Source organism: Hevea brasiliensis, chromosome 5 (assembly GCF_030052815.1).
Source record: "Hevea brasiliensis isolate MT/VB/25A 57/8 chromosome 5, ASM3005281v1, whole genome shotgun sequence".
Classification (NCBI taxonomy): domain Eukaryota; kingdom Viridiplantae; phylum Streptophyta; class Magnoliopsida; order Malpighiales; family Euphorbiaceae; genus Hevea; species Hevea brasiliensis.
The window spans coordinates 5834566-5857898 of NC_079497.1; the positions used below are offsets into that span (position 1 = coordinate 5834566).

A 23333-nucleotide genomic window follows, 5' to 3' on the forward strand; every position below is an offset into this window, starting at 1 on the left:
TTTGATGACTTGAGAGAGAGCATAGCAAGACCAAGAATTGATGCAAATAGTTACAAGATGGATTTTGGAGTTCTTCAAATGATTCAGAATTCTCAATTCGGAGGACATCCTTCTGAAAATCCACACACACATTTGAAGAAGTTTGCTATGATCTGCGACATGCAAAAACAACCTGGAGTGTCTGATGATGCAGCAAGATTGAAGCTATTCCCATTCTCTTTGAAAGATAGAGCATTGGATTGGCTTGACTCTTTACCTCACAACTCCATCACAAATTGAGAGCAACTCACTGATGCATTTCTTGCACAGTATTTTCCACCTGGAAAAACTCAAGAACTGAGGAATCAAATGACAGCTTTCAGACCAAGAGAAGATGAAACTCTCTATGAGTCATGGATGAGATGGAAGGAATTAGAGAGACAATGCCCACATCATGCCATTCCAAAATGGATGATAAATCAGAATTTTTACACCAATGTTACTCCTACAATCAGAGGGATCATTGATGCTCAAACAGGAGGAGAATTTATTATGAAGCATGAAGATGAAGCTTATGAGCTATTGGAGAAAATTGCAAAGAATACTCATCTTTGGAGTAGTCCAAGAGGACCAGCTCCAACTCAAAGGAGGCAAGCTGCTGGAATGTATGATCTTGATCCGTTCAACATGATTAATGCAAAGTTCGATGCACTTACAAATGTTTTGGCTAAGAAGATGGAAGATTTGAGTATGTTGGTTAGTTCATCATCATCATCTGGAAGTTCACAACAAGTGGCTTATGCAGAGGGAACTACCAGCTGTGGAGTAGACTATGGAGAGCAAGCAGCATATGTTGGTAATTATGGAAACAAGCAAATGGGAAATTCTTACTCTCAAACCTATAATCCAACTTGGAGGAATCATCCCAACTTTTCATGGGGAAATCAACAAAGTGAAGTTCCAAATCAGAATTTTCAACCACAACAGCAACAAGGAATTCCATATCAGCAAAATAGGCAACCATTGCCTAATTTTCAGCAGAAAACTATGAATCCTCCACCAAAACAGCAAGAACAAAGTTCCACCACTGAAGCTTTATTACAACAGATTCTTGCCAACCAAAATATGCATGATGAGGAGATGAGAGAGATGAAAGCAAGGCTAGAACAGATGCAAACACATAACAGAATGCTGGAAAATCAGATTGCACAACAAGCATCTTCCTCAGGTACCAAGTCTTTTGGTAAGCTTCCAAGTCAACCAGAAAACCCAAGAGAGCAGTGTCAAGCTATTACTTTAAGAAGTGGGAAAGTTGTAAATAATGAGAAAAGTGAAAATAGTGAGAAGAGAGAAAATGAGAAAGAAACTGATGAGGGTGAAAAATAAGAAAGTGAAAAACAAGAGAGTGCAGAAAAATGTAAAGAGAAAATTGAAGAGAAGGAAGAGAAGTATATACCTCCTGAGCCCTACAAGCCACAGCTTCCCTTTCCACAAAGATTTCACAAAGCCAAGCTTGATAAGCAATTTGGGAAGTTCTTAGAAGTTTTGAAGAAGCTTTACATAAATGTGCCTTTTGTTGATGCTCTTTCACAAATGCCCTCTTATACGAAATTCTTAAAAGAAATTCTCTCAAACAAGAGAAGAATTGAAGACCATGAAACTATAGCTTTGACAGAAGAATGTAGTGCTATCCTTCAAAGGAAACTTCCCCCAAAGCTCAAAGATCCAGGGAGTTTTTCAATTCCATGCCACATTGGGGAATCATATTCTATAAAAGCTTTATGTGATTTAGGGGCTAGTGTTAGCCTTATGCCCCTCTCTATTTATGAGAAGCTAAACATGGGAGATCTTAAGCCAACCCACATTTCTCTTCAGTTAGCTGACAGATCAATTAAATATCCTGAAGGGATTTTGGAGAATGTGCCTCTGAAGGTTGGGAAGTTCTACATACCTGTTAATTTTGTCATCTTGGACATGGAAGAGGATTCTAATATCCCAATCATCTTGGGAAGACCCTTTCTAGCTACAACAGGGGCATTGATTGATGGTAAGGGAGAAAAATTGACTCTTAGAGTTGGTGAAGATCAGTTGGTTTTCAATATTAATAACACTATGAAGAAACATCATTCTGAAGCTGATACTTGCTTAAGAGTTGATATCATTGATGAGCTGGTTGAAGAACACTTCAGAAAAAGATATCCAGAAGATCCACTTGAAAATTGTTTGGTTCATGGAGAAGGCATAGACTATGACAACCCTCATGTGGCTGCATATGCTCAACATCTAGAGGGAAGTCCACCATTCATTTCTGCTCCAGTTTTTCAACTTACACAAAAGGAAATAGCAGAATCTAAGCAACCATCATTCAAGGAAGAAGATGCACCTAAGGTAGAACTTAAGCAACTTCCTTCTCAGCTCAGGTATGAATTTCTTGGCACTAATAACACTTATCCAGTAATTATAAATGCAAACTTGAGTACTTTAGAGGCTAATAAGTTGTTAAGAGTGTTGAGGCAATTCAGAAAAGTTTTAGGATATACCATAGAAGACATTAAGGGAATAAGCCCACACTTTTGCATGCACAGAATTATTTTGGAAGAAAATTGTAAGCCATCTATTGAACATCAGAGAAGGTTGAACCCAAATATGAAAGAAGTTGTTAAAAAGGAAATTTTGAAGTTGCTTGATGCAGGGATCATATACCCTATCTCAGACAGTACTTGGGTGAGCCCAGTACATGTTGTCCCAAAAATGGGTGGAATAACAGTTGTCAAAAATGAAAATAATGAATTAATTCCCACCAGAACAGTGACTAGTTGGCGAATGTGCATAGATTACAGAAAATTAAATATAGCCACTAGGAAAGATCATTTTCCACTTCCCTTAATTAATCAAATGTTAGAAAGATTGGCTAGGCATTCTTATTTTTGCTGTTTAGATGGATACTCAGGTTTTTTTCAAATCCCTATCCATCCAAATGATCAAGAGAAAACCACTTTTACTTGTCCATATGGAACCTTTGCTTATAGGAGGATGCCATTTGGGTTGTGTAATACACCAACCACTTTTCAAAGGTGCATGATGGCAATCTTCTCAGATTTCATTGAAGATATAATGGAGGTTTTTATGGATGACTTTTCTGTTTATGGATCTTCATTTGACATATGCTTAGCTAACCTCTCTAAAGTTTTGCAGAGATGTGCGGATACTGACCTTGTGTTAAACTGGGAAAAATGTCATTTCATGATTCAGGAAGGGATAGTGCTTAGACATTTGGTATCTAACAGAGGAATAGAGGTTGATAAAGCCAAGGTTGAAGTGATAGAGAAGATGGCTCCTCCTACCAATGTCAAGGGAATTCGAAGTTTTCTAGGACATGCCGGGTTCTACAGACGCTTTATCAAGGATTTTTCTAAAATAGCCAAACCTTTGTCTAATTTGTTAAGTAATGACACACCATTTGTATTTGACCAAGAGTGTTTGGATGCCTTTTGCAGGTTGAAGCAAGCTCTTATCATTGCACCGATCATGCAACCACCTGATTGGAGCCTACCTTTTGAAATTATGTGTGATGCTAGCAATTATGCAATTGGAGCTGTTCTTGGTCAAAGAAAGGACAAAAAGGCTTATGCTATTTATTATGCTAGTAGAACACTGGATGAGGCTCAAACAAATTATGCAACAACTGAAAAGGAATTTTTAGCAATTGTCTTTGCATTGGAAAAGTTCAGACCTTACATTATTCACTCAAAGGTGGTTATATTTTCAGATCATGCAGCCATCAGGTATTTACTCCGTAAAAAGGAGGCTAAACCTAGGCTCATTAGGTGGATTCTGATGCTACAAGAGTTTGACTTGGAGATTAGAGATAAGAAGGGAGCTAAAAATGTAGTTGCTGATAATCTTAGTAGGCTGAAATTTGATGATGAAGAAATGGATGAAGTCCCTATTGATGAGTTTTTCTTGGATGAACAACTTTTCTCTCTTGTTGCTAAACTACCTTGGTATGCAGACTTTGTGAATTATCTATCTTGTGGAGTTTTACCTCTAGGAATGACATGGCAACAAAAGAAAAAGTTTTTGCATGAGGTAAAATTTTATAGATGGGATGATCCTTTACTCTTTAGGAGAGGTTGTGATGGTTTAATAAGGAGATGTATTCCTGATGAGGAGACACAGAGTATTATGCATCATTGCCATGCTTCTGATTATGGAGGACATTTTGGAATCTCTAAAACAGCTAGTAAAATTTTGCAAGTTGGTTTCTTTTGGCCAAATCTTTTTAAGGATGTGAGGAAATTTGTGTTGGAATGTGATAAATGTCAAAGGAGTGGAAACTTGTCAAAAAGAGATCAAATGCCCCTAAATGGTATTCTTGAAGTAGAATTATTTGATGTCTGGGGAATAGATTTTATGGGGCCATTTCCTCTTTCATTTGGTAATAAATACATTCTAGTTGGAGTTGACTATGTGTCAAAGTGGGTGGAAGCTATTGCAACTCCAACTAATGATGCTAGAGTGGTAGTGAAATTCTTAAAGAAATTTGTCTTGAGCAGATTCGGAGCTCCTAGGGCTGTACTTAGTGATGGGGGTTCCCATTTTTGCAATAAGCAATTTGAGAGTTTAATGAGGAAGTATGGTGCAGTGCACAAGATAGCTACTCCATACCATCCTCAAACTTCAGGACAAGTTGAAATTTCTAACAGAGAGCTCAAACATATCTTGGAGAAAACAGTGAACAATTCTCAGAAAGATTGGTCTATCAAACTAGATGATGCTTTATGGGCATATAGGACAGCTTACAAAACCCCTATAGGAACTACTCCCTTTAGGTTGGTGCATGGTAAGTCTTGTCATTTACCTGTGGAGCTAGAACATAGAGCATATTGGGCCATTCAGACCTTGAATTTTGATCTTAAGCAAGCTGGTGAAAAGAGACTATTGCAACTTAATGAGCTTGAAGAACTGAGGATGGATGCTTATGAAAGTGCCCGTATTTACAAAGAAAAAACTAAAGTTTGGCATGATAAGCACCTTAGGAAAAAGGAATTCAAAGAAGGTGATTCAGTTTTGTTGTTCAACTCTAGATTGAAATTGTTCCCTGGGAAACTTAAGTCAAGGTGGACTGGTCCATATAGAGTTTCTAAGGTTTTCCCTTATGGAGCAATTGAAATTTGGAGTGAAAAATCTGGGAATTTTAAGGTCAATGGGCATAGATTGAAACATTACATAACTGGAGACCCAATAAAAGGAGCAAGCTATTACAAGCTCTCCAATCCCTTACCTCTTTTTCACTGAAATTCATGAAGAGTCCAGCTAAGGACTATAAATTAGCCCTCTTGGGAGGCATCCCAAGTCCTTTTATTTTGCTTTTGCTGATTTACTTTTACTTTCATTACTTTTGTTTTTATCTTGAATCTCCCCAAATTCAATTTTTGACATTGTTGAATTTTGTCCCTTGTAGATGTATTTCAATGGAGGAAGGTTGGTGAACTGCTGGGGAGTGATTCTTAACTTGAAAATTTTGTCCTTCAAACTCTCCCAAAAACTTATTAATTCTTACTGCATAACCTGTGCAGGAGCTGTTATCTGGTTTATGCAGAGGAAAAATGAAATCTGCAGCAAAAAGGGTGTCTGCAGCAGATGGCTTGTGTTTTTGGTGAGGTTGGGTGTGTAACTTTTAAGTATATGTGCTTTTAATGTTAATATGGTGGTAAGTGAGCCATTTTTACAGTTATGAGCTTATTTGGGTTGTGGAATTCAAGGTGGACAATATTGCATTCTCTTGGCATAACTTGGAGAGTTCATTTCATCATTTGTGAATAGATGCAATCTTATGCAGGTTTTATTGAGTTTTTATTGTGCTAAATGTTGATTTGCAGAATTTGAGTAAAAATGGCATGGTTCACAAAGGTCTTTTATGTAGGATCCATTTCTACATGCTTGTGTGATGAAATTTTGATGGACTTTGTATATATTGATGTGTTTTTGGTGAAAATTTCTCATAGTTTATGCTTCATAGAATTATATTTCTTCATTTTAGGGTATTTTTCACACTTGCAAATCATATTCTATTGCAATCTTAATCTTGTTGAATTGTGCATAAGCAACTGCATAGCTTATGCAATCCTGCATAACCACAATTCTTACCATTTTCATCCATGTTGCAAACTGCATAAGAAGAGTGCATAGCTTATGCAACTCTGCATAGCCTAATTTTGTCAAATTTCATATCTTTCAAAACCTGCATAAGCAGAGTGCATGACTTATGCACATTTGCATAACTTCAAATTCTGCATTTTCTCTCTCTGCCGAAGTCTGTATAAGGAGGGTGCATAACTTATGCACTTCCGCATAACCAAAAACTCTGATTTTCTCTCTCTGCCGAAGTCTGCATAAGCAGAGTGCATGACTTATGCACATCTACATGACCGAACTCTCCAAAAATTAAAAGCTGCCGAGACCTGCATAAGCAGAGTGCATGACTTATGCACTTCTGCATGACCGAACTCTCCAAAAATTAAAAGCTGCCGAAGTCTGCATAAGCAGAGTGCATGACCTATGCACTTCTGCATGACCCGATTCTCTGAAAAACCAAATCTGCCGAGAGGTGCATAAGGGGAGTGCATGACTTATGCACTCCCGCATGACTTCACTCCCCAAATTTCAAAAGTTGCCGAGACCTGCATGAGCAGAGTGCATGACCTATGCACTTCTGCATGACATATTTTTCTGAACTTCAAAACAGGGCGAAACTTGCATAAGCTAGTGCATAAGCTATGCACATTCACTTTCCCCTTATGCAGTTTTTACAAAACCCGTTTAAATCAAACTTTTCTTTTCGACAATTTTTTTTTTCTTTCCCACCTTCACCCCGATATCCCTGTTCACTGTTTTTCTCCTCTCACGATCCTCATTCCGGCATAACCCTTCCTCTCCCCTTCTTCTCCACTCGCATTTTCACCGCATAAACCCTAATTTCTCCCCACATTTTTCATTTCCGCCCTCATCTCCTCCATCCTCACTATCGGGAACCATGGAGTCTCCTCCTCATTCTCCTCAAACTTCCCCTCTCCAAGTATCGCCATTGTTAATGCGACCTCCCAACCCCGATTCCCCTCCACAAGAGACACCCCCACCACCTTCCACAGCCACTTACAAGCGAAAAATTAGGTCGAAATCTACGCGACCCATTGCTTCTGTACCTCCCCTCTCAAAACGCAAAGAACCACCCACCCCATTGTCGGAACCACCACCCAAAAAGCCAAAAACTTCAGCCTCCACACCCTCTTCCAGCAAAAAGCCAATTTCAGTAGCTTCACAGGTATCAAAGTTACCTTGGCCTCTTCCTGATACAATTCAAAAGGCAGCTTTTAAGAGACTCAAGGATAGGAGGGTACAACCCACTAGGTATATTTCTGCCGATTCTCTACAATCTCTTGGTTTATTTGACAATGTGGTTGCATATCTTGATGGTATGGGTTGGATGGAATTTGTGCATAAGCAGGAGATAGTTTATCCAACTCTAGTTTTGGAGTTTATTTCTTCATTCTCTGCTACCCTCAAATTGCATGATGTAGACCATAAGCCAATTATTAAATTTAGATGTTTGGGGCAAAATAGAGAGCTGTCATTGGACCAATTTCATAGCATTTTTGGGTTTGCAATTGATGGGCTATTTCGAGTGCCACATACTGGAGTAGAGGTAGCAAACAAAGTTATTTGGAATGCTGCTCAGTTTTGGAGAGTTATCACAAACCAACCTCAACCCTTTTCTGCTGGCAGATCCAAAACTTCTTAAATACTAGACCCTGCACTTAGGTTTATTCATAGGCTGATTGCTAGCACTATATTGGGCAGAGGGACTAGTTCTGGTGCTGTGGGGAAATCTGAATTATTCATGTTATGGTGTGCTTTTCACAAGGTCAAAGTTTCTCCTGGTTATTTCTTTTGTGAGCATGTTTTTTTCGTTGCATATTGCCACTAAATCCATAGGTGACATTGTTTTGGGTGGGCTCATAACTGTCATAGCCAAGCATTTTGGTTTTAATCCTGAAGAGCACCCAATACCAGCACTTGTAGACACCTTATATTTTGATGCTACACACCTATCTAAAACAGGATTCAACCTGCCATATTCTGACATTGCACAACCAGCAACAGAAACTGAACCCATTGCACGACCAGAAGCTCAACCTGTCCCATCACCCCACAAAGACTCCACCGAACCTACCCCACCCTCAGCGCAGACACCCGCACCTCCTACAGCTGAACCTTCCTCATCCACAGCCCCTCCTGCATTCAACACTAAAGCCTTATTCACCTATCTTGAAAGGCTTAGTGATGATATATATTTTGTGGATAGGAAGCTTGACACTGGTCTTGATACACTCAAGACTCGTCATGATCAACTATTTGACCTTGTCATGGAAACCAGGGACAAGCAGAAAGAATTGAAGGAAATGGTGAAGCAAATCATGCTTTTCCTGGGAATGCCACCTCCACCTCCATCACCTCCTCCAGCACCATCATTTCGACAGCAAGCAGCAGCCACCAGCCCCTTAGCAACATCTTTGGACAAGGGCAAAACAATAGAACTAGATTAGCTTCTGTTTTACTTTTGTTCAATCTTGTAGGACCTTTTCTTTGTAAATATGTTCAAACAATTGTAGTTTGTTTTGAATTATGTTTGTTTGTTTTGAATTAGTTTGTTTTGAATTCTGTTTTTCTTAAAGTTTTATTGGATAGCTCTTACATTAGTTTTCTTTGATTTTCATTGCACTTATTGCCCTTTTTGTGCATATTTGTCCATACTCTGTCTATATTTGCATGCTTCTACTGGTGGTTGCACATTTGTCCTTGCTCAGCATCATGCAGCAGCTTTTGCACATACTGCACAGGCTGTGAATTCCTTTATGCAATTATCTTGCATAGCCTGCAATTTCTTTATGCCACTTATGCAGATCTGCACAGGCTGTCATTCCCTCATGCAAATGTTCTGCATAGCCTGTGCAGTCCTTATTGCCACTCATGCAGAACCGCACAGCTTATGCAACTTCCTTATGCACCTGTTCTGGACAGCACTTTATTATGCATAACCTGTGCAGCTCCTTATGCATTCCTATTATCTCTTGAATTCTCATCTGCTCTATCCCAGGTAATTCTTTCTTTTTGCTCTTACATTTCAAAATTCCTGGTAATTACTTTTTGCTTTGAGTTTTGATAATGCACTACTTGAGACATTGAGGACAATGTCCAATTTTGAGTTTGGGGGTGCACATTTTGATTTTTGCTTCATTTTTCACATTTTGAGTATAGGAACATCTCATCCCATTTCATTTACATATATTGTAAATATTTTACATATACATCCACACATACATATACATAACACATTTACACACACATTATACATCACTTAGAAATTGTACACATTGCATACAAATAGACTTCCTCTATTTAGTTAATGCATTACTCATTTTTAGGAATCATGCATTATGCATTAAAATCTTTTGCCAAATCCCTTGAGTATTGAAAAGCTACCTATGAGAGTGATTTGACTTACCTTTAGTTGGGTTTGTGGATTGAAAGTTTCCTAAGAGGTGCAAGGTTTTGAAGTGTCTATCTCTTGCCTATATCTTCTTAGCCAAAAAGCCACCCAACTAGTCATTTGGAGATGGAAGTGTTTAGAGGGAGTTATTGGATATAAGGTAGTCAAATGATGTCTCACCAATCCTAGAACAAATTTTCTAAACCTTTCAAGGTGAAATACCAGCTTGTACTTGAAAAGAGAGATGATTAGGCATTCTTTGATTTAAACCTTCTCATTTTAAACCTTTGGCCCTTTTTCTAATTAAAATTGACCATTGCAAACCCCTTTGAGCCTTTTTGTCCCTAATTTTTCTTGAAATCCTTATTACTACCTAGCCAATGAACCAAACACTCCAACCCTTTTCATGAGAATAATTATTTACAACATTAGGTACAAACATATAAAAAAAAATGCAATAAAAGGGAGAAGAAATGCTTGCCACCTTGTAAAAGTGCTAGTATATGTGCTTTTCACCATTGTCATTCAAAATGAAAGAAATCCACCTAAAATATTAAAAGAAATGAGTTTGGGGGTGACAAAAATTTTAGGGACAATCATCAAAAGAAAATGCAAAATACAAGTTTAAAGAATCAAATGTCCCTCATTTTTATGTGTTTTGTAAACTATGCTAGCACTTGACAATCCTCATTGTGTATTTCTCTCCCCCATATATATAAAGAAGAAAAATATATAATAAAATAAGAAATGTACCTTATGTTGTCAAAAATTGAAAATATTCTCATGTTTTGAATCCTTTTTACCCATCTTTCTTCCTAGCCTCATTTTAAACCCCATGGCCCCATTGCATCCCTAAAAAGACCTTTGATTTCTTGATAGTACTTGCTACATTAGTAGAGATAGGAGCATGGAATTTGCCTATGGGATTGGAGAAATTATCTATTCATTCATTTAATTCCATCATTCTATATAGAGACACTTTGCCTATTGATTGTCCTAGAATTTCTTTTGAGCATAACTTTCTCTTTTGATTGGTTGGTTTGGGGATTTTGAATGATAATTGACTTGATGGCTAAGCGGTGAAAGCTTGGATAAGCATTAGATTCTTTGCATTTTTGAAGGATGGGTATATGGATTGTTGCTGTGGCTAAAGGTGTGTTAAGTTACTTTAATAGTTGATTTTCATAACTCTTTGGATAAGGCACCCCTAAAAAAATTTGCATTGCAATTTTAAGTTTGCTTGAGGACAAGCAAAAGCTTGAGTTTGGGTGTATTTGATGCATACATTTTGCATAGTCATTTAGGTCTAATTTCATAGCCATTTTATTTTATTATTAGTCATTTTTAGCCAATTTCATTAGTTATTTAGTTAGTTTTTCATTATTGTCAATTTTGCATTAATTTGTAATTTTTACTTTGTTTTGTAGGAAAAATGGTGTTTTTGAAGGACTGAAAAGAAATTTTGCCATTGAGGAGTGACTTTTACAGCCAAAGATGTCAAAAACAAGTTTTCAAGTGAAAATATGCATTGACAAAATTGCTCATAACTTGCCGCATAAGCTATGCAGATCCGCATGAGGAGAAGAAACACTGTTCCAATACCTGCTGCAATGTGCATAAGGAGACTGCATAGCTTATGCACATTCACGCCTCCCTTATGCACTTTCACGGAATTGTGCATAACCTATGCACCAAGTCATGCAGTTTCGCATAAGTGAACCAGAAACTAGCCGAAAACTGCATAAGGGAGTGCATGACTTATGCAGTCCCATAAAGAGTTCATTAATGAGCTGGCAGAAGATTCCCTCAGAAAATCCCTCCTCAAACACACCATTTTAGGGCTCTATGTCAGAAAATGCTATAAATAGTCCCATTTCCCATTTTAGAAAGGGGGACAAAGAGCAGAAAAGGAAAGGGAGAGGAGAGGCAGAATTGGAGGAGTCACTTTCACCTTCCACACCATTTTCAACCAAGATTTGCAGATTTCTTTCTTTCCTTATATTTTTCCTACATTTCTAGTGTTTAATTTATTGTTTCTTAGCTTAGATTGAAGCTTATTTTCATATAAACTCAGATTTTCTTGTAAACATTATGGGTAGTGAGTAGTTTACTTTTGATTCTGGAGTAAGGGTTGTAATATTTGAGATATTTTGTGGCTTTTGATTGGGTAATCCATATTTTGTGGTCTTAATGAGTTTTATTCATTTCTTGTATGCTTAATGACATGCTTAGTGTAGGATCCCATTAAGTGATGTTCTTAATCCATGGTTGAAGCACCGAAATGAGAAGGCCTTGTGATAGATAATCAAGAAATTGGACTTAATTAACTTAGATCTAGAAATAGACTAAGGATTAAGAGGATTCACATATTAATTAAAGAACTTAATGGGTCTTAATTAATTCTAACTCCACGAAAGTAGGATTAGTTTGATTAAGGCACTCTTTGTCTCACTCGAAAGGGTATTCAAAGGATTTAAGAATTAATCTCCTTAAAACCCGTAAGTTTCACAAGATTGGATAACCAATTTAAAAATCCCAAAATAGCTCGAATATGAAATCCCGAACTCCGGAATCGCCTTTTCATAATTGTTAATTTTTAATTAAAATTAATTGCTTGCCATTTTAATTTTGCCATATTTCAACTTGCTTATTTCAAATTGATGCAATTTTAGTTTAATCAATACATTGTTGGATAGGTTATTAATTTTGCACATATAGACTTCATACTCAAACACCCATCAATTTATTACTTTAATTTCAAGAATAGTTCAATTTAGTCAACTTTTTATATTAAAAATTTAATCATTAACACAACTCCTCGTGGGAACGATATCTTTTCTATATTACTTGTACAACCCGTGCACTTGCGGTTGGGCCATATCAAAAACTATAAAGGTGTTACATTCCACTTTTTAGAATCATTAGCTTTAGATAGGTATAGAAATTGTACTTAAAATCGGTACTTTACTTTCTGAGTCGAATGTTCACTCCTATTCACCTTATTTTTCCAGAATACAAGAGATTTCTTGTTAAGTTCTAGTCTGCCTCTCTCCTTCGCAGGTCATTTAGTAATATCTGTTATGTTTTGTATAACTTTACTAAATTTTAGAACTCCGCATGTATTAAAAGTATTTTATTTTATTTGGGTCTGTAATATAATGCGATATTTGTAAATCTATTAAATGCATTTAAGATTGGATTGGATGAGGGAGCTAAGCTCCCATTTGATTTTATGACAAGATGAGTATATGGAGGCTGAGCTGAGCTCCCCAAATAGATATATATTGTGCTTACAAGTAAAGTGAGTCAAAAACTCCCCGTTGGTTGGTCCATGTTATGGCCGGACTTTGTCCAATTGATTTCTTGAAATTGGGCTCAATATGGGCCTTAGGATTGGGTTAAGGAGTAGTTAGGCTTACTACGGGCCTTGGGGGCCTTAGACTGGCTCAGGTCCTAGTGCCGGTCCGACCCATAGGTTGGGTCGTGACATATTGTCTAGTCCAACTTAATTCAGTAAATGAAGACACATAACTCATTTGGCAAAAAATGTATCTAATTACTATAGGCTCGAGCTCATGTAAAAACGAGTTTAATAACTATTACATCAAATATTTATATTGATATTTATATTAAATTAATTAAAGTATATATTAATAAATATATGAATCTAAATATAAATATTTATTTTAATATTATTAAACTCATCGGATTAGCAATAAATCAAAAAACGCTTTCTCGCGAAATTAAAAAATTTAAAAATAATTCTAGTGATAAAAAATATTTCAGTTATATATATATTAAAATAATTAAGGTAATGCATTAATAAAAAGAACCAATCATTAAGAATCGGATCTTCTTATTTGTAAAAATAACATAAAATTTTATTACCTAAAAAGTATTAATATTTCAATTATTTGTGTCTCATTTTATGATAGATCATTAATTAATTGAAATATAAAATGAGCTAAACTTGTAAAAAAAGGAAATGCAAGTAATCTATTAACATTATTTAAAATATGATTTGGATTTTTTATGTTAATTAAAAAGCATTAAATTTAAATTATAAAAAAATTATAATTTTTTAAAAACTATAAAATTATAATTTTAAAAAAATTATAAAAAAATAAATTAAAAAAGAAATAGAAAAATTCAAATAAATAAATTTTTGAAAAATTTCTAAAATAATAAATTATTAATGAAAATTAGTACTAAAAATCAATATAGAAATATTATAAAAAAAATACTAATAATAACTATTATAAAAAGTATTAACAAAAAATTAAATATAAAAAATATTTATAAGACAAATTACTAAAAGAAATTACTATATATATATATATATATATATATATATATATATATATATATATATATTATAAAAAAATTACTAAAAATTAATAATACAAATAATTTACTAACAAAAATATATTTGTACAAAAATTTTTATTTTATGCCAAAAAAATAAATAAAAAATGAGAAAGAAAAAGAAGATGAAGAAGAAAAAAGATGAGAAAAAATAATGAAGAAAATAGATAAGAAAAAAATGATGGAGAAAATAGATGATAAAGAAAAAGATAATGAAAAAAACAGATGAGAAAAAAAATGATGAAGAAAAAAATAAATGAGAAATAAAAATGATGAATAATAAAATATGTGAGAAAGAAAAAGTTGAAAAAGAAAATAGATGAAAAAGAAAAATGATGAAGAAAATATGTTAGAAAAGAAAAGATAATGAATAAAATAGATGAAAATGAAAAAGATAATGAAGAAAATGAAAGAAGAGAAGAAAGAGAGAAAAAATTAGTAGTGAGGAAAGAAAATGAGTAATAATTTATATAGGCAAATTAGTAATTGATTTTAACAACTGATTGTCAGTTATTAATTTCATTTAAAAATTAGGCAGGAATTTTTGAGGAGAAAATTTTGTAACCAATTCGTAATTGGTTGCAAAATCAATTACTAATAGCAACCGATTTCAATCTGTTGCAGAAATCAATTAGTGTTAGCAACGAATTTGTAAATCGGTTATAATTCAAAATAAAATATAAAAAATTAGCGGGAATTTTTTGAAGAAAAAATCGATTGTAAAATCTGTTACAAATAAAAAAAATAATAAAAATTAGGTGAAATTTTTTAGAGGAAAAAAATTGGTTGCTATTTAGCAACTGATTTTAATCTGTTACAAAAATCGGTTACTATTAGTAATAGATTCACAAATCGATTGGAAATCAAAAAATAAAAAATTGAGCAAGAATTTTTTAGGGGAAATATCAGTTACTGTTAAAAATCGATTCGAAAATCGATTCCAGATCAAAAAAGTAAGAAAAAAATTAGGCGAAAACTTTTGAAGAAAAATATTTAATAACTAATTTACAAATCGATTACAAATTTGGTTGCTAATAACAATTGATTTCAGTCAGTTGCAATAATTAATTACAAAACTGATTGCTTTTTTAGTGATGGAACCCATGTAAGATTCACCAAAATTAATAATTACAATAAAATTTTTATATGTACATCACTTTTATTGTATAATTTTTTCTTTAGCTCAAATGTTGAAACAGAAATAAAAGCAATTAATAGAATATATTAAGAATAAAGCCGACGAAATCTTCAAGCGAGCGTGACGGTGGGTGACCAATTGCAACATATGCTAGCTTTCTGAAGTAGAAAATGAAGGACAGCCATCCACCTCTCTTTTCTAAAAGTTTTGCCATTTATACCTTTCATTTAGATGCTTTTTATTAATATAGGTATTGTTAGTTGATTTGTTACATTTATTTTAGATGTAAGTTGGAATTTGAAGTTTTGGTGCAAGAGTGGTCCGGAATGAATTTTCATGAGCCGGAAAATTGGCTTGCTTATGGGATTATTTGGTTTCTATCCAAACAATTGAGCTAAAATTTATGTCTTGTTATTTAATGATACTGAAATGATCTTTAAAATTGTGAGATTTTGAGTTCGAATCTCAATTGAACCTAATTATACTAAAAATAAAATTTCTTTCATGCTAAGTAATATATTATCCTAAAGATTTTTGTTTATTTTAAAAGTTTCTAAATCACAAACGTAATAGAAGATATTATTAGATGTCCAATAATAATAATAATAATAATAATAATAATTTAAGATTATCTCTACTAAAATGGCCCAAGTAATATATATATATATATATATATATATATATATATATATATATATATATATATATATATATCATTTTTTTATTGTTTATTATTGATGTGGGACTTGCAACCTTCCTTTCTCAAGTGCAATTTAATTGCACTCAAATTTATATCATTTATACTACATGCATGAGCGAATACAAGGGTAACACCCCAAATTTTTAAATTTATTATTTTGTGAGTAATATCAATATTTTAATTTTATTTAAATTTTAGGAAATTATTTGAAATTTTTCGGATTTTCTAAATCGGGTTTGATTTCTCAAAAATATAAAACTTTGATGATTTTTAAAAATTAATTTAAAGACCACGTGGCAAAACTAAAAATATATTTAGAGTCTACGAATTTTTCTGAGTTTTCTAGAATTTTTTCGGAATTTTTGAGCCTCGTTTTCGGTCCCAAGGTAGAGTAAAAATTTAAAATTTTGTATCCTGAATTGAACTAGACCGAATTGAACCAGACCGGATTGGACCGGTCGAATCGGACTGGCTCTTTTCTTTTTCTTCCTGCGCGCCCGACCTCCCCTCCTTCCCTTCCCGTGTTCTCTCTCCTCCCTCACCCCCAGGCCGCGCCGCCGCCTCCCCAGCCACCCCACCTCGCCGGCGCCCCGCCCCACCACCTCCCCACGGCCGACCGATGCTCCAGGCGGCTGGAAAACGCGCGCAAAGACCACCAGAGATGCGCGCGCTGTTTCAACTTCCCGGCCGAAATCCGACCGATCCGGCTACCGATTGGGCCGGGTCTTGTGTCAAACAACATCTACACATTGAGAGCTTTCCATAGATATCAAGAACACCAAAATCTATCAAGCGGTTTGTCCAATTTTTATCCGGAAAATTTTAGCTCATTTTTATTTTCGGGCTAGATTTCTCGCAAACCGTGAACCCCACGAGAAAACCGAGAGTACCAGAGCGCTCCACTCGTCGAGAGCACCAGAGCGCTCCACTCGTCGAGAGCTTCGTGGCAATATAAATTTCAAAATTTTTCGACACCGTTTTTCGGTGGGTCCCATGAAACTTCGCAATGTTTTTCCGAGCAATAAATGAGCTTAGAAAATTTTGTAAAAATTTTATACTAACCCCCGTGTTGTGGGCTTCGTGTAGGTATCTTCAATTCGGAGAAATTCGACAGTTGTCTGAGTCTGTGAATTTCCGATTAGACAGACCAGCTACCGAAAAAGTCTCCGAATTGGATCAAGATTTTGGCTACCCCACCATTGTCAGACGTCCCGAGCGTGTCCCCAGAGTCAGAATCGGCATAAGTAAACCCGAGCCTTGCTTTTTCATAATTTTCTAGTGCTTAAATGGGATTAAAAATCCATAAAATATTCGTGGTAGCTCAGAAAATTATGATTCTTTTTTCAATAGCCTAGTAATATTGCTAAAGACTGCGGGGAAAAGTTTTAGAATTTTTAGAATTTATTTGGGTAGTTTTTGCAAAAAGGGTCAATTATAAGGATTAAACTGTAATTTTACATCATGTGATTGATGACTGTTTGGATGGGCTCAGGACGGGCTGTGTGATATGATTAAGTTGTGAGTGTATGATTTGTGAATATAGAAGTGCGTTTTGAGCCCTTTTGCAAGTTGGGTAGGTCCTAGGTATAGAGGAGACTCTGTCGGATTTTCGGCACGACTTAGGACGTCTTTGGTCTTTTTCTTAGTTTTTATTGAGTTAAATTTATTAAATGATTATAATAAAATTATTAGGTGAGCCGGGACAGCTTTCTTCCTTCGCCCAGTCGCCACAGTGACTGCTGTCAAGTCTATGAGTAAAATATTAATTTTAATTGTAATTTCGATATTATTATATGTTCAAGCATGCCCATGCATCACTTATATGTAAATATTTATGTATTTAAACTCTAGGCACATTTTATGTTGCATTCACAACTGTTAAAGTGCCATGGATGTTGTTGTGGTAATTTGGAGCAGTGTGCGTGCGTTAGCGTGCGTGTGGTATAATGTTGGCTATGGACAGGACGGGTAGACACGGCTTGAGATCTTCGCTGGGACCCGATCTTTCGGGGTAGACACGGCTTGAGTTCTTCGTTGAGGCCCCGATTTGGTTTATTAAGCGAAAGTCCGGCTTGAGTTCTTCGCTGGCACAGGTTGGATTTAAGAGAGCTGTATGGGGGATCAGCTCCCATATATTTATGATTTGACATTACTGGGTGTGTGAGTGCTCCAAATTACCTTTTTGCTGTTATGATATGAAAATATTGCTGATGTTGTATTTCACTTTACAGGGTGCATTAGCTTTAGATAGTTATAGAGATTATGGTTAAAATTGATATTTTACTATCTGAGTCGAACGCCCACTCCTGTTCATTATTTTTCCAGGCTACAGGAGGATTATTGTTGTGGTTAACCTGCTTTTCTCCCTCGCAGGTCATCTATTCATGTTTGTGTAATTATGTTAACTTCTAGAATTTCCGCATGTGTTAGAAATATTTATTTGATTTGGGTCTTAATATAACTATCATGTTGGACCTGTAAACTTATTATTATATGCATGTTTGATGGACTGGATGAGAGAGCTGAGCTCCCATTTATTTTTATGACATTTGAGTATGTGGAGGGTGAGCTGAGCTCTCTAATTGATTATATATTGTGTTTACAGGTTGGGTGAGTCAAAAACTCTCCGTTGAAAGGTCCACTTTATGGCCGGACTCTGTCCGGTTGAATTCTTGAAATTGGGCCCAAATGGGCCTTAGAGTTGGGTTAAGGAATAGTTAGGCTTACTACGGGTCTCGGGGGCTTTAGGCTGGCCCAGGTCCTAGTGACGGTCTAGCCCATAGGTTGGGTCGTGACAATAAGGTTAAATATAGAGGGCCAAAATTTAAATTGTTATAATTTATAAAAATATTAAAATTGAATATTTATTAAACAATAATTAATATTTATCTATAAAAAAATATAAGTTTTTACAAATATACAAACAATTAATTTAAAAAATTATTTAAACAATAAATTTAATAATTTTCATATAAATAAATCACCACTTAGTTTTAGGTAGCCATGGCCACCAAAATGGCCTAAGTAATATATATATATATATATATATATATATATATATATATATATATATATATATATATATTATTTTTATTGTTTATTTTTGATGTGGGACTTGCAACCTTCCTTTCTCAAGTGCAATTTAATTGCACTCAAATTTATATCATTTATACTGCATGCATGAGCGAATACAAGGTTAAATATAGAGGGCCAAAATTTAAATTATTATAATTTATAAAAATATTAAAATTTTATATTTATTAAACAATAATTAATATTTATCTATAAAAAAATAGAAGTTTTTACAAATATACAAACAATTAATTTAAAAAATTATTTAAACAATAAATTTTATAATTTTCATATAAAGAAATCACCACTTAGTTTTAGGTAGCCATGGCCACCACCCAGGTTTCCGGTGTATATATTTTAAATTAAGAAAATTTTACATCAATATTAGACTGATTATGCTTTATTGACTAAGAACTTATTATATATTATAAAATAATATTGTTAATTAAGAAGCATATAAAAGAATAAATTCTTCGAAACATTTTATTAAATCCGTTATTGAAGATGAAAAATTAAAAGAAGAAGATTTTAAAAAAGTTAATTTGATATTAAAACAATAATAGCAGTAAAAAGACCAATGCCTAACATTATAAAATAATTGAATCCCAGCTAAAATAGTTAAATTCTTTTATAATGAACTATTTAAAATTATAATTTGATAATTAGGTCAAAAAGCAAATCAAGTAAAAAGATATTGAAGGGCATGCATTTTAAATAGCAAGCAATTTAATTCTTTAGCTACTCTAAAATTAATGATGAGAACAAAATAGTATAGGGATTTATATAAATCTTAAAGTATATATCATTTTAGCTTTATTTTTTCTCACATCACTTCCCATCATTATATATATATATATATATATATATATATATATATATATATATATATATATATATATATATATATATATATATATATATATATATATATATTTATTTATTTATTTATTTATTTATTTTTAATATTTTTTATTTTTAAAATATTTTAAATAGATATTGATATAATTACTATTTTGTTCAATTTTAAAATATTTTTTAAGCATAATAATATTAACTTCATAAATTTATTAAATATTATTATTTTGAAGTTATTATCGTAATATAATATATTTAAAAAAAAATTGTGGAGGCAAGCTAGGAACCCTTATTATCGATTATGTATCTGTAAATTAAAATTAAAAAATCTTGGGGAAGCCAGGCAAGGCCTTTCTTACTATTGGAAATATGGTTCAGGTCACCCATGTGAGTTAACCCAGATTCATGGTTTTCTATTTTTTGAAATAGAAATATATATTAAAAGAAAATAATGAACATGTGTAACTACAAAGAATTGTATTTATACAAAGAGTTGCATTCATATATAGAGGTATATCCATATGAAAAATTATGTCCATTGGCCAAAGGTGATCATATTAAATTATAAATAGCCAATCTTCTTAAGAAAAAAGATAGTTGGTTAGAATAGTAACAAAAAGTGTTACTATTTAGAATTGGTTCTCAGGCTTCTTTTAAATGTATTCTCAACCTCAATAATTTAAAGCATTTTATTTTTCTGCAATTGTTGACCCCGTGTAGCTCAAAATGAGCATTGATTTTGATGATAACAAAACTCAAAGAGAATCTATCTAACCTAACCTTTAAGTGATGTGTAGATTCTTTGTCTTATGCATAAAGAACCTTTGAAGTTGCATCTAAGAAGAAAAGATACTCAAAGGCATTCCAAGACAAATCCAAAATGAGAAAAAGACTATGGAAGCCAAGACTCAAAGAAAAGGTATGAAGAGTATAGTGTTAGAGTCTTAGGCCTTTTTGTGAAAAAGAATAGATGAGAATTTAGTCATATGGAGCTCAAAAATGAAAATTTATTTTCTAATTACTTTTTCTCATCATGACCTTGAACACAATTATTGAAATATTTTTTAAAGGTCTAAATCATTTTGCATTGCAAGTTGAGACATGCAGCTGTTGACTTAGTTTCCTAACTGGTTTGCTAAAATTTTCGGTTTGCTAATATGTTTGCTAAAAACATTAGTTTGCTAACCAGTTTGCTGACTGCTCCTAAAATTTTATTAGTTTGCTAACTGTCCAGAGCTGCTCAACTTCGCACAAAAGGACAAAATAACGGCCATTTTGTCTTGGGCAGTGTGTATAACGTTCCAAAAGGGTTTCAAACGGTCTAAAATAATTTGGGACTATATATACACCTTCTTTACTTCATTTACAATTTAATGAAAGCCTACATTTGAACTCCAACATTGATTTTTCATTTATTGCTTTCATTCAAGAGCATTTAAAGATTTTGAGCTACCATTGGCAAATCAACTCATCTCTTCTTTATAGTTTGATTTGTATTGAGTAAGAGTGAGTGTTGAAATATTGAATTGCATTCAAGAGAGGTTGTACAAGCACCTATTGAAGCTTGGAAGTGTAAGTGTTTGTGATAGCACTTGTGGAGGTTTCAAGCTACCTTGGTGTAAAAGCTTGGTGTTGAGAAATTGTAAAGGGCTTTTGGTCTCTTGCCTTCAAAAGAGCAAATAGTGGAGAAAAGACTCAAAGAGGGTTCTTTGAGAGAGTGGATGTAGGCTAGCTAAGCCGAACCACTATAAAATCCTTGTGTTTGATTTCTCTAACCTTTACCTCTTTACTTTTATGCAATTTAAATTTCTTTTCTCATATACATGATAGTGAATGTTGGTTAAATAGATTGAGTTGATAAATTTGTGGACATATTGAGAGACTTGAGAAAATTAGTTGATAAATGCTTTATTAGAGATTGCCATATACATTGATTGAGAATTGAATTGCAACATAGAAACACATTGTTGAAGCACATATTACTTTCTCGTTATATAGAAGAATCACATAGTTGAACAAAGCCACAATTTTTCATTAGGCTATAAGCACGGGCAGAAAAATTGTTAAAGTCCAATTCACCCCCCTCTTGGACTATTTTGGGACAACAAATTGGTATCAGAGCTTGACTCTCTTGCTTAGGGTATTACAACCTTAGAGTGATCCATAATGGCTAGTTCATCTAGTAATACTGCCGGTATACCTGCACCTTTAGTTGAAGGCTACTCAATCACTAGACCACCACTTTTCAATGGCACTAATTATTCATTTTGGAAAGTAAGAATGAGAAATTTCATACAATCTGTAGATATTGATGCATGGAGAATTATTAAAAATGGTCCACATGTTCCTCAAAAGAATGGTCTAGGAACTACAAAAGTTCCAAAACATGAAGATGAATATGATGACAATGATTGGAAGAAAATCTCTATAAATGCTAAAGCTATTAATATTTTGCATTGCTCACTTGACCTTAATGAATACAATCGTGTTTCAGGATGTCAATCTGCTAAGCAAATTTGGGATAAGCTTGAAGTGACTTATGAAGGAACTGATGTTGTTAAAGAGTCCAGAGCAAACCTTCTGATTCGAGATTATGAGTTGTTTGATATGAGGCCAGGAGAATCAATTGCAGATATGAGTACAAGGTTTACCGATCTTGTAAATCTTCTCAAAGCACTTGGTAAAAAATTTGAGGAAGCTGAACTTGTGAAGAAAATTCTTAGATCACTTCCAAAGTCTTGGGAAGCAAAAACAACAGTTATCCAAGATACCAAAGATTTCAAAACGTTCACCTATGATGAACTCATTGGTTCTCTCATTGCACATGAGATGGTATACAAGAAGGATGAAGTTGAATATGAGCAAAAGAAGAAGAAAAGCATTGCTCTCAAATCAAACAAAGATGAAGATAAGAAGAAAGGAGTTGCATTCAAAGCTGACTCAAGTGACAACTCAAGTGTTTCAAGTGATGATGAAGATGAAATGGCTGTGCTTGCAAGAAAATTTAAAAGAGCTTTCAAGAAAGGAGGAAGCAAATACAAGAAATTCTTGAAAAAGCATACTCCCAAGGACAAGTACTTTAAAGATTCAAAAGAAGAAATTGTATGTTATGAGTGTCACAAACCTGGACATATCAAGCCCAAATGTCCATTGCTCAAAAAGAAGAAAGGAAAAGAAGATAGGAGCAAGAAAGCTATGAAAGTAGTATGGAGCAACAGTGAAGAGTCTTCAAATGATGAATCAAGTGACAAAGAGGCTGCTCTTCTTTGTTTGATGGCATGTGAGGAGAAAGTTGAGAGCTCACAAAATGATTAACAAAGCGACAATGAGGTAAATTCTTATGAATCTCCTAATGTAGAAGAACTTGAACTTGCATTTGCTAGAGTATATGATGAGTATAGAAATTACAAAAGAAAGTGCACTAAAATGAATTTAGAGATTGAATCATTGAGATCACAAAATACTGCCATGTCCAATGTGTATAAAGAAAATGAATTTTACAAAGGACAAATTGCTTTGTTTAAAGAATTAGACTTAGAGTTGAAAATATCAAAAGAAACATGTGAGATGCTCATTGAGAAAAATAAAGTTCTTGAAACTAAGGTAGAGTCTTTGACAAATGATTTAGCAAAATTCACAAAAGGAAAAGAAACTCTAGATGTACTTCTTGGAAA

At 33.9% G+C, this 23333-nt stretch overlaps 1 non-coding gene across 1 annotated transcript; it reads right to left on the reverse strand.

Annotated features, from left to right (window-relative positions):
* Window positions 1-333: 333 nt before the first annotated feature.
* Window positions 334-440, reverse strand: LOC131180346 (small nucleolar RNA R71). The gene has a single exon (XR_009149122.1). It is a non-coding gene; the product is annotated as a small nucleolar RNA R71 (small nucleolar RNA).
* Window positions 441-23333: the final 22893 nt, after the last annotated feature.